This window comes from Petaurus breviceps, unplaced genomic scaffold, assembly GCF_028583685.1.
Source record: "Petaurus breviceps papuanus isolate PSGF00001 unplaced genomic scaffold, PetGlider_PUasm1.0 689, whole genome shotgun sequence".
In the NCBI taxonomy this organism is placed as follows: Eukaryota; Metazoa; Chordata; class Mammalia; order Diprotodontia; family Petauridae; genus Petaurus; species Petaurus breviceps.
Genome location: NW_027186458.1, coordinates 233603 through 244597, shown reverse-complemented (window position 1 = coordinate 244597; position 10995 = coordinate 233603). Strand labels below are relative to the sequence as shown.

Genomic DNA, 10995 nt, shown 5'->3' with positions numbered 1-10995 from the left:
ATAGATAGATAGATAGATAGATAGATAGATAGATAGATAGATAGATATAGATATAGATATACTTACACATATATGTTTATATAGTAGGGTATATGGGTGTATGAATACATATGTAAATGTGTCTATATATTTGTGCAGATATACATAGATGGTGGGCACAGGACCAATTTAATAGGAAAGCATGATAATTAAAAGGTAAACTTAAGAGGTGAGAGAAGAATATAATGAGAGGGCATGGGGGAAGATAGAATGGAGTAAACTATCTCATATAGAAGAGGCAAGTGAAAATGGTTACCATGTAGGGGAAGAACAGGAAGGCAAAAGGGAATGGGTCAACCTTATTCTCATTGAATTTGGATTAGGGAGAGAATGACATGCACACTACATAGGGTATCTCACCCTAGAGAAGACTAGGGGTAAAGGGGATGAGATGAGGGATGATGAAAGCGAGGGAAGGCTTGGGGGGGGGAGGGAAGTTGAAAGCACCCACTTTTGAAAAGGGATATGATCAAAGTAGAGAATAGAATAAGTGGCAGGCAGGATAGAAGGGAGGGAAATATTGCCTGTCTTTTACAATATATCCATTATGGAAACATTTTGCATAGCTCTACATATACAACCTATACTGAATTGCTTATCTCCCCAGTAAGGGTGGGTGACAAGGGAGGAATGGAATGCATCTTAAATTCAAAGTTTTAAAATCAAATGTTCAAATATATACATATATATGTACTATTATTAATATTATTTTACATGTAACTGCGAAATAAGGGATACAGGCACTAGGGCATAGAGATCCACCATGTCTTACTGGAAAATCAGAGGGGGTATGGGAGAAAATGTGGGAGAAACAGATTGGAGGAGGGGATATCCAGTGAGATTACTATTTTGGGGTGGTGGGTTGGAGAAAAACAGCAAGAAAATTTGTAACTCAAAATTTGGGGGAAATGAAGGATGTAAACTAAAAGTTAATTAAGCATTTGATTAAAAAAGGGGTGCTATTGATAGCCAGAGAAATATGTCACAGAATTTAGTGGATAGAAAAGTTAGATGAAATTAATACCTTACAACTATCTTATTGATGGGTTGAGTTTCTTCCTTACAAAAACATTTTAATACTAATCTTCTCCTAGTCAAACTAACAAGGCTGTGTATGAAGAGATTACTGTGATCTCTGATAAATTGAATTGTGGATTACTTGAAGGTCCATGCTAAAATGTACCTTGAGTGTGATTTGGTGGTAGCATATTACCAAGAATGACATGCCCAAAAATTCCATGTGAAAGATTAAAAGTGGTCATATAGAGAAAGAAAAAGTTAAGAATTAAACAGCACAAATATTTATTGCCTCAGTCTCCACAATATCTTAAAGGCTCAAGAGAAAAGCATTCATTGTATTTTTGGATTCTTTAGGAATAATTTATGTCAAAATATGAATATCGGGCAGGTTATAATCAGTAATACCAGTGAGGGAAATACAATATTGAACAGAAAATAGATCCATCAAAATATTTTCAGTTATTCAATTTGAGTTTTGTGTACTTTAACACAACCAAAATATTCTATGAACTTTCCCATATTTTACTAGGCCCTTAATAGGTAGATGTCATGTTGAAATATTTAACCCTTGACACATACATGAGAACAAATGTAAAGAATATTTTTTAATTGTCTTCCATGAATATGCACTCAAAGTGCTCTTCTATCCATCAATTCTCTCATTTCTTTTTTACAATTCATTAATTTAGGATTTCAAACATTACAACTAGTTGAATCATTGATCTCACCTTTGTTGATACTCCCACCATCAAAGGAGCTCTCAACCCAATTAAGTCTTTTCATACTCTGCTCCTCTTTTCCATGATATTTCTCAGATCATTCACAACTTCTTCAACCAAAGTGGTGAGAGCTATCTTTGGAGACTTCTTAAATTTCATGGGTAACAAAAACCCACTTGGCCTGTCCATTGATCATAACTTTGTTTCACAATGTGATTAGCCCATCATGTCTCATTTTCCAATTAGACAAGATGATATCCATTTTAAGTGTTTTAAATTAAGTCCTATGAAAATCAAATGACTGACCTAATAGCATATACCTATGTTGCAGTGACTCCTAGACTAGCACCCAGATCCAGTGTTCTTTCCATTACATGAGCTGCCTTGATAGGGTGCTAATTTGTCATCTGTTCAAGGAGTTTTTAACCTCTAAAAACAGTAGAATTCTTTATTCAGTTCAAATTTAAGAGTGGTTCTTATTTCTGAAAATATTTTTATAATTTATGTCTTCAAGGCTTCAGACTGAATTACTCTGAACATGTATTTTTCTCATTAGGGGAAATACAGGCTTAAATATAGACCCCAAAGTGTTCCCTTTGGTTCTATTAAAATATTCTCGTCAGTATAAAACAGGCTTGACTGTATTTTGCCTTTCTAATGAATTTCTCAGTTAGTTTTGTCCCTTGAAAAAAATAAGCACCTTTTTAATTCATGTGTTAAGTTTTTTTTAGAAAATTATTTTAGAAATTTGTGGCTAAGGGGATGAAAGACTTCTCCTCTCAAACTTATGAATACAGTCAGTTCTGTTATAATGCAACATATGTGTTACTCAAAAGAACTACCCTTTGCAAAAATTAAACCACAGTGTTTATAGGGAAAATGGGATTAGGGCCATAACATTCAAAAACTTCATTGGTGACACATAAAAAATAGGAAACTAATAAAAATTTTAGCATAATTTTATACCTGTTAGATGGTTAAGAAATAGATAAGTACTACAAAAAATGGTGGCCAAGTCCAGGCCTTGGGCTGCTGTTTGGCCTGTACCCAATGTACAAGAACAAGTTGGACAAACCTGGGTCTTCCAAAGAACATGGTGGGAGTGAGTAGGGTGAGGTAGGGCTGGTGCGGATCAGACCTTCTCTACCCATACCTCCTACTATAGCACAAGTTAGATATACAATAAACATAGTATTTTACTTTGAGAAAGACTTGAAGTATGCTTGTTCAGTAGGAAGAAATCATATACAAGCAAGCAGATGTTCAAAATGTCCCTTAATGTTTCAGTCTCATTGGAACTATTGTGCATTTCTGAAACACACATTTTAGCATAACTGCCAGTACTGTTTTAACCATTTATATCCATTCTAAATTCCCAATCCCTTTTCACACATATATCTCGAATTAATTGTAATCCAGATAAAGAGGGTGTAGAATGATCCCAATAGGCTCAGAATCTTGTATATTTCATTTGCTATGAACGTGGGGTAATGCGTTACTGATGGCGATTCATTTCCATTTAAAAGAAGAGAAAATTTGCTTCTATCATTATTCCGTTGTGACCTTGGGCATTTCAATTTACCTCCATAGATTTCAGGGCATTTATTTTTAAGATGAAACCTAGGGGTCTTGAGACCCCCACGACTCTACTCTTAAGGGAGCCTGCAGTTCATGGAATCTATTCAGGGAAACCATTCCTATAAGATTAGGCCATGGTAAAATCATGAAAGGAATGTTTTAAAGATGAATACAACTATATTTCCTAAAATAGTATCTTACCAATTACCAGTTTATCTTTCTCCCCTGCACCTGTGCACCTCAACAATTCCCCATGTTCCCTGCAACTTGACATGAAAATTGGTCATCTCTAGATTGCCACCAAGATCAAAGCTTAAGTTGCGGTTGTGGTTTGTCCTTTGTTCTTGAAAAGGATCATGACATCAGGGAGATGACAACATGACTTGCAATTGACTTTGATTTGATGAAGGAAGCTTATGCAAGGTCACCATCCTCACTTTCTCCTCCACAGCCATCTAAGTCCAATGTCCTGATATCAGTCAGAACAGCCAGAGGCAACATGGGATGCAGTGGGAAAACTTGGCACTTTTAAGCCAATATATCCTCAGGTAAGAAGGCATAAGGTTCCTATTCTTGAAAAGGGACTTTGGAATACATCTCCCTTCCCTGGAAGCATATCACAACTTGGGACCAAGAATGGACCACTTGAATGGCCCTGTGCTCCTCAAAGCAGTGCCACCATTACCTAAGTTTTATTTTATGTTCATATGTATATGGTTGACTTGTATGTTAGGTCTTTCCTCTTCTTACTTTTTCCTTTTCCCCCATTCTTCTCTATTATTTGTCAAAAAAATTTGAATGTTGAAGTAGTCACCATTGTTATGACACATTATACATGCCAATCAAACCCATAAAGGGCTGGCTTTCTGCCATGTCTCTGACAGGTTCACAGGCCTCTCTTTAGACATAAACCTAGTCCCCAAAGTGTGACTTTCCCTTTCAACAGTCATAACTCTGGTGTATACTTGGGCCCAGGCCCAGAAATCAAGGGCCAAAGGGAACTTTTGTCCTTCCAAAAGAGACTCCCTTATGCCAAAGGATTGTCAAAAGATACCCTTCTAAAATGAGATTATTGGAATAGATGACCTCTGAGGACCTGTCAAATTTACAATGAAAACTTGATTTGATTCCTCTATTAATTTGCTGGACAGAGCTCCAGTGCTTGAGTCAAAAGACCTGCATTTGAATCCCTACTTCTCCCCTCTTACACGTTGTCTGACTCTGGACAATCCTCTTTATCAGTTGAGTCCTTGATGTTGTCCTCTGTAATAGTGAGCCTTGCTATATCCACTTCATGGAGCTAGGGTGGATACATCATTCAGAGAAAAGTACCACCTGTTGAGAGAGGGTTTGCTGAGCCCTTTCGGGGCTGTTCAGTGACCTTTGGTGTCCTTCTGTCACCTACCTCTCACCTGTGGCTCCAAGAAGCAGTAGCATGTGCAGTGGTCACACTCTGGTAATACCATCTGGGAAGGCAGGCCAAACCAGGTTGAGAGTAGCTGATGGGTCTCAAACTCATAAGTCAGTTACGGAGATGCCTACCCAAGCACATGACAACTTCTCCCTGAAGAATGGGTGGATGTGAACAATCCTGTTCCAATAGCCATGAAGGTGGCTGAAGGAGACCCTGTGGAGTGCTTAGAGTTACTCCCACCTCAATGCCAAGGTTATCCATATATCTTGAACCATCACAAGTCCTCTTGACTTCTGTCTTGCTACTGAACACCAATGACTCTGGAAGAGATTGAGGTTGATGACTATACAACTCTACCTCACTTGAATCAAATTCACATGCAAGTCAAGACATCCTCCATCATTCACTGCTTCATCCAGTTCAATGGCCTGTGGCAACTGCTGAGTAAGGAAGCATCAGGTGTAAATACATTGGGATCTGTAACACAACCCTGGACACAGGTGACACACACCATAGGGTCATATTCTCACTGGATGGAAGCAGCAGCAACAGGATTCAACAACCCTCTTGTTTTTGAGCAGTTTTTTGAAAGGAGGGGACCAGAAAAGATGCCCTAAAAATTGTCTGCTTCACCCAACCATGGACTGCTTGCCTCCCCAGGTGGGGATACCACCCTGAATTCAACATACACACACACACACACACACACACACACACAGAGAAATTTTGCAAAGGTGATTTAATGCATGATCAGTACATGGGATGTGAGTGTGCTTATATTTCAATCTGATTCTTGAGAAGGAAAACAAATGACCAAACATTAGGCAGGAGAAAAAAATGTGATGGTGTCTTATGTACATTTGTGGTTACAAATATCATAAGACTATTAAATTATGATATGACAAGAAGTTAAAAGGAAGCTAGATGGTGCATTGAATAGAGCACCAGCCTGAAAATCAGAAGGACCTGAGTTCAAATCTGGCGTCAGACACTTAACATAAAAACTTGCTGTGTGACCTTGGGCAAGTCACTTAACCCCAATTTCCCTCCAAAAAGAAAAAGAAAAGAAGTTAAAGCTCATTTATTTCAAACTCCAAATATTGCAGATGATGAACTCAGGGTCATATAGGAGTAGTGACTTGTCTGAGATCACAGGGTAAGTTTACAAAAAGCTGTTGCCAAAATGAAGGCTCCCCATTTTGGGGCTTTTCCTTATATGTTCATAGAATATTAAGGATATAAATAGTTGGGTTTTTTCTTGTTATTGTTTGTGTTTATGTAATTGTTTGTTTTTCAGACCTGGGATTTTATTGGTCTAAAGAACTCTGCACAAACTCTGCCCCCTACACAGATGGGTCTTTCTCATCTCCTTGGGTCTCACAATCTCAGAGAGCTTCCTGAGCGTCAAGTTAATGACTTGGCGAGAGAGAGTCAGCTAGTATGTCCTATGTGCTAAATTTGAACACAAGTTTTGCTGATACAACAGGGTCCCTTCTATTCACCAGATTACAATGCCCCTCAGAAAGGATCTCAGTAGTAATTGAATTGCACCTCCAAAACAAATTGCAGATAGATTCCTTGAAAAAAGCAGTGAATTATTTGGTCTCTAGTGTTAATAGCTAAGAATGAGTATAAATAACAATTTTTTTCTGTTCTTGCCAGAAACTTTGAGGGTCCTTCCCTGCCAATTTAACAAATTAGACCATCCCTTGTCTCAACTCTTACCTAAGCTTTAGCCATTGAATGGGTGTTGCCTCAGATGAACTGAGTCCCGGGAAAGACCTTAATAGAAAAGCCAACATCATATACTGAGTCATCCTGGACCATTGCCAATCATCTTGACATTTGTTTTGCCACTGGGCTTCAATGACTGGAGGAGAGACTGAGGCTAAGACTTTGTGCAACTGCCTCAATTAAATCCAATCCATAAGGTGATGTCATTGATTTTTTTTTTCTGAGAATGAAAGATTATAACAACATCTTGAGTAATTATAGTGACAGAACTCAATGTCTTATAAGTCAGACAATTAAATTTACTTAAAAATCCCTATGGCTTTAAATCATATTAATTTCTTAATATATTCATCTCCCTTGTAACATTTTTAAATGAACAAATAACCAAAAGGAAAATCAATGTATTAATTTCTAGACGCCCTGTTTCTAAACAATTCTTCCTTACAACAAGATCATATCGACCTTCCCATAAGGTTCATTCATTGGTTCTACTTCTGCCTTTGACACTCTCCAGAACAAGCACAGCATGTGGATTCAGGATGAGGAACCCTGCCTTTGAATCGCATCTAAATCACGTACTGACTACATGACCTTGGAGAAATCGGTGAAGACAATGGGGACAGCATCCACACTGCCTTTGAATTGCATCTAAATCACATACTGACCACATGACCTTGGAAAAATCGGTGAACACAACGGGGACAGGATCCACACTGCCTTTGTCACTGCTTGGTGGAGAACAAAACTGGGTGGAACATGTTGAAATATGAATTATTAATTTATATTCTTTTATAAGACAAGTCTTCAAATAATGTAAAACCATTAGTGGATCTCCAAGCTACGTATGACAATTCCTTCAACTGTTCATCATATACTGTGGTTTACAGGCCACATTAACTGTTAGATGAAGGAAAGACAGTTTTTCTCACTGTCCCTCTTAAAACCTTGAATTCTTTCAAATAAAACTGAACACAGTGATCCAGATGTGAGCTGAGCAGTGCAGTGTACAGAGAGGAAAGAGCTTCCTGCTTTCTCTTTATCTAATAATGTGGCTTAAGATTTCATTAGCTACTTTGGCTGGTGTGTCAGACCGTTGGCTCTTATTGAAATGACAATTTACGAAGAGCTATGGGAGTTTTTACACACGATCTCTTGTTAAGAAGGGTTTTCTCCCCAGTCTGACCTTCTTTTGGTATTCTTTTTTTTTAACCTAAACATAGTACTTTAAATTATCCCTTTTAGAATTTATCTTGTTGATTTACTTGTGTGACTTTCAAAATAGATGAAAACAAATGTCTTTCTATTGGTTTTCCTAGAAATTCAAAAGAGTTTAATTATGTAAAGACATTGTGTTGATAGTTTAGAAATATGAAGAATGTTCCCAAGTCCACCTTCAAGATGTTTAGTCCAAATTCTAGCATTTGAGTTTGAAATGCTGAAGCATTTTGCATTGTTTTAAATATCATTTTCCCCTTCTCTGAACTGTAATTCTATCTACCTATCTGTCTCTCTTATCTATCAATCATAAAGTTCTCCTATTACATGTCCCCCATTAGTGTATTTGTATAATTTATATTTTAAAAAGTCCTAAAGTTGCAAGTTATCAGTTGACTTGGAGTCTAGTCCATGAATGGTCATTGGAATAGGTATAGGATCCTGTATACTCTAGCTTTCTGGGCCTTATTTTATTTTATAAAGTGAAAAGGTTGATTGGCCTAGTAATACCACTTCTAGGTTTGTATCCCAAAGAGATTATACAAATGGCAAAAGGACCCAAATGTACAAAAATGTTTGTAGCAGCTCTTTTTGTGATGGTAAAGAATTAGAGATTGGGAAGAGAGGATGCCCAGCAGTTTTGGAATGACCGAACAAGTGGTGGTTTATGAATGCAGTGAAATACTATTGTGCTATAAGAAGTGATGAGCAGGCAGACCAGAAAAATCTGGAAAGACTTGAATGAATTGATGCTGAGTGAAATGGGCAGAACAAGGAAAACATTGTACATAATAACGGCAATATTGTGCTATGATCAACTTTGATAGACTTAGCTCTTCACAGCAATGCAAGAATCTAAGACAATTCCAAAAGTCTCATGATGGAAAATGCCATCCACATCCAGAGAAAGAACTATGGAGTCTGAATGCAGATTGGAGCATGTTATGTGCTCCCTCTCATTTTTTTCTTTTTTTTTATATGTTTCTTCCTTCTTGTGGTTCATTCCATTCATTCTAAGTACTCTTAACAACATGACTAATGTGAAAATAGGTTCAATATGAATATATACATAGAGCTTATATCATATTACATGCCATCTGGTGCTGGAGAGAGGGAAAGATAGGGAGAAAATTTAAAAGTCCAAATCTTAGGGAAGTGAATGCTAAAAACAAAAAATAAATAAATTTTAAAAATTGAAATGACAAGGTTGGAGAAATAATGAAGGCCCCTTGTATCTTTTTGCTAGAGATTAGATAAGAATTACTTTCTCCTCCTTCAATTTATGAGGTAGAACACTATGACTCAGAAAATAACATCTACTATTTAACATGATTAATTCATCTCTTGTTTGATGTTTTTCTTTGTTTACTGGGAAAGGCTTACTTTGTTTTGGAAGGTAATGTGAAAGTTATGTATGAAAAGTGTAGGGAGACAGTTCTATATTGGTCAAAATTAGGTACCAAAGTATTTAGATTTTGATACAGGCAGATATGAATAATAAAGACAGCAATAGGTATATGTAGGAAAAGGGCCTTTGCTTCCTTAGTTTTTCTTTTCTTCTTACTCAAATTCATTTCTTTTCCTTTATGATGAACTTCTTAACCATCATTTTACTATAATGAGAAAATGGTGTTGTTTGCATACTTTAGAAAGTTTGTGAAATAAAAAAACAGTTTAAATCTTAATATTTAATCTAACACCAATTCATAGGAATATAGAAGTGTCAAGCCTTTACTCATCCAGAAACTGTACAAAATTCTACTTGATTTGCTTTATGTAGCACTCCCTTTTAATGGTCCAGAACCACATGTGGCATACATGTAAACCACAGTCATAGGGTAATAATGTATGAATGAAAGAGAGAAAAGAAATCAGGACTCTTTGCTTTCCCAATTGGACCAATACATAGAATCTGTGAATACATAACATCTTCCAATGAGTAGAATTTTTATTGTAGGCATATGTGGAAAGAATTGATGCTGAATTCCTTTCCAGAGCTTCCTAAACTTTTTCAGCTCATGACCCCTTCAGCACTTCTTATCAGGCTGCAACCCTGTTTCAGGCAAATTTCAATGGTCAAATTATATTCATATATAAAGAGTGTAGATAGGAGGAGGAAATGTAACCAATTCCCATATAATAGTTACCATGGACCATTTTTCCCCCTATAAAATCTTGAAATACCTAAGAAGGGATTATGTCACATGCAATGTACACACATATGTACATATACACACATATGTATTATATGTATGTTTATATGCAATTAAGAGAGTACCATGTACAAGGCATTGTTCTAAACATCTCAGAGAGAAGATAAAATACTTCTGACTCTCAATGACATTAAGTTCTACTATCTTAAAGGTAATATGAATTATTGGATAGAGGGATGGATTTGTAATAACTAAAACTTCAATTCAATTCCTAGGTCAGAGATTTCCTAGTTATATGAACCTGGGCAAGTCATGTAACTTCTCTGAATATCAGGCTCCTTATCTGTAATCTGAATAGTAATGAGATCACTTACATCAGAGGATTAAGGAGTAACTAGTTGGTGCCTGTAAATGAGGTTGGAGATGGATTCGGGAAGACCTGAGTTCAAAACCTGCCTCAGACATGAACTATGTGTCCCTGAGAAAGTTACTTAACCTCTGTCTCAGTTTCCCCATGTATAAAATGGATAAATAATTGTAGCAACCTCCCAGGGCCATGAGGAGGGAAAAGTGAGAGGATATTTAAAAAGGACTTTGCAAACTTCAGAGTTCTGCATTTTTGTGAAGATGATGAAGAAATGAGACATGTGGAAACTGCTCCAAAGTGATTTTTGTATCATACAAATGAACCAGTTTTATTACTGAAGGGATAGAGCATGTAAAACACACATATAGCATAATACACACATTTTCAGAAAAGCTTTCTAAGACAGTCAGCTGTAGAAGGGCAGTGTTCTATAACAGGTAGAGTGCTGAACTTGAAACTGGTAAGTTCTGGGATAAAATTCTGCTTTGGGTATTTTACTAGCTGTGTTACTATGGGGTAGTCACAATCTCTCTGAACCTCAGTTTCCCCATATGTAAAATGCAAACAGTAATAGCACCTATGTCACAGGGATTTTGTGAGGATCAAATAGGATATTGCATGTTAGACCCTTTGTAAGCCATCAAGTACTATATAAATGCCAGTTATTATTGTTATTACTTCGTTTCTAAAGTCCATGTATATAACATAAAACTGAGTATATCAAATCACAGACAGTCTTATGATTAAAAAAAAAAA

At 36.7% G+C, this 10995-nt stretch overlaps 1 long non-coding RNA gene across 2 annotated transcripts in view; it reads left to right on the top strand.

Moving 5' to 3' along the window:
• LOC138174488 (uncharacterized) overlaps positions 1-8786 on the top strand; it is an 18578-nt gene extending 9792 nt beyond the window's left edge. For both annotated transcript variants that reach the window (XR_011171740.1, XR_011171739.1), the window contains 2 exons: positions 3808-3904; positions 7019-8786. This is a non-coding gene — a long non-coding RNA (uncharacterized lncRNA). The remainder of the gene's footprint in view (positions 1-3807; positions 3905-7018) is intronic.
• The last annotated feature ends 2209 nt before the right edge of the window (positions 8787-10995 follow it).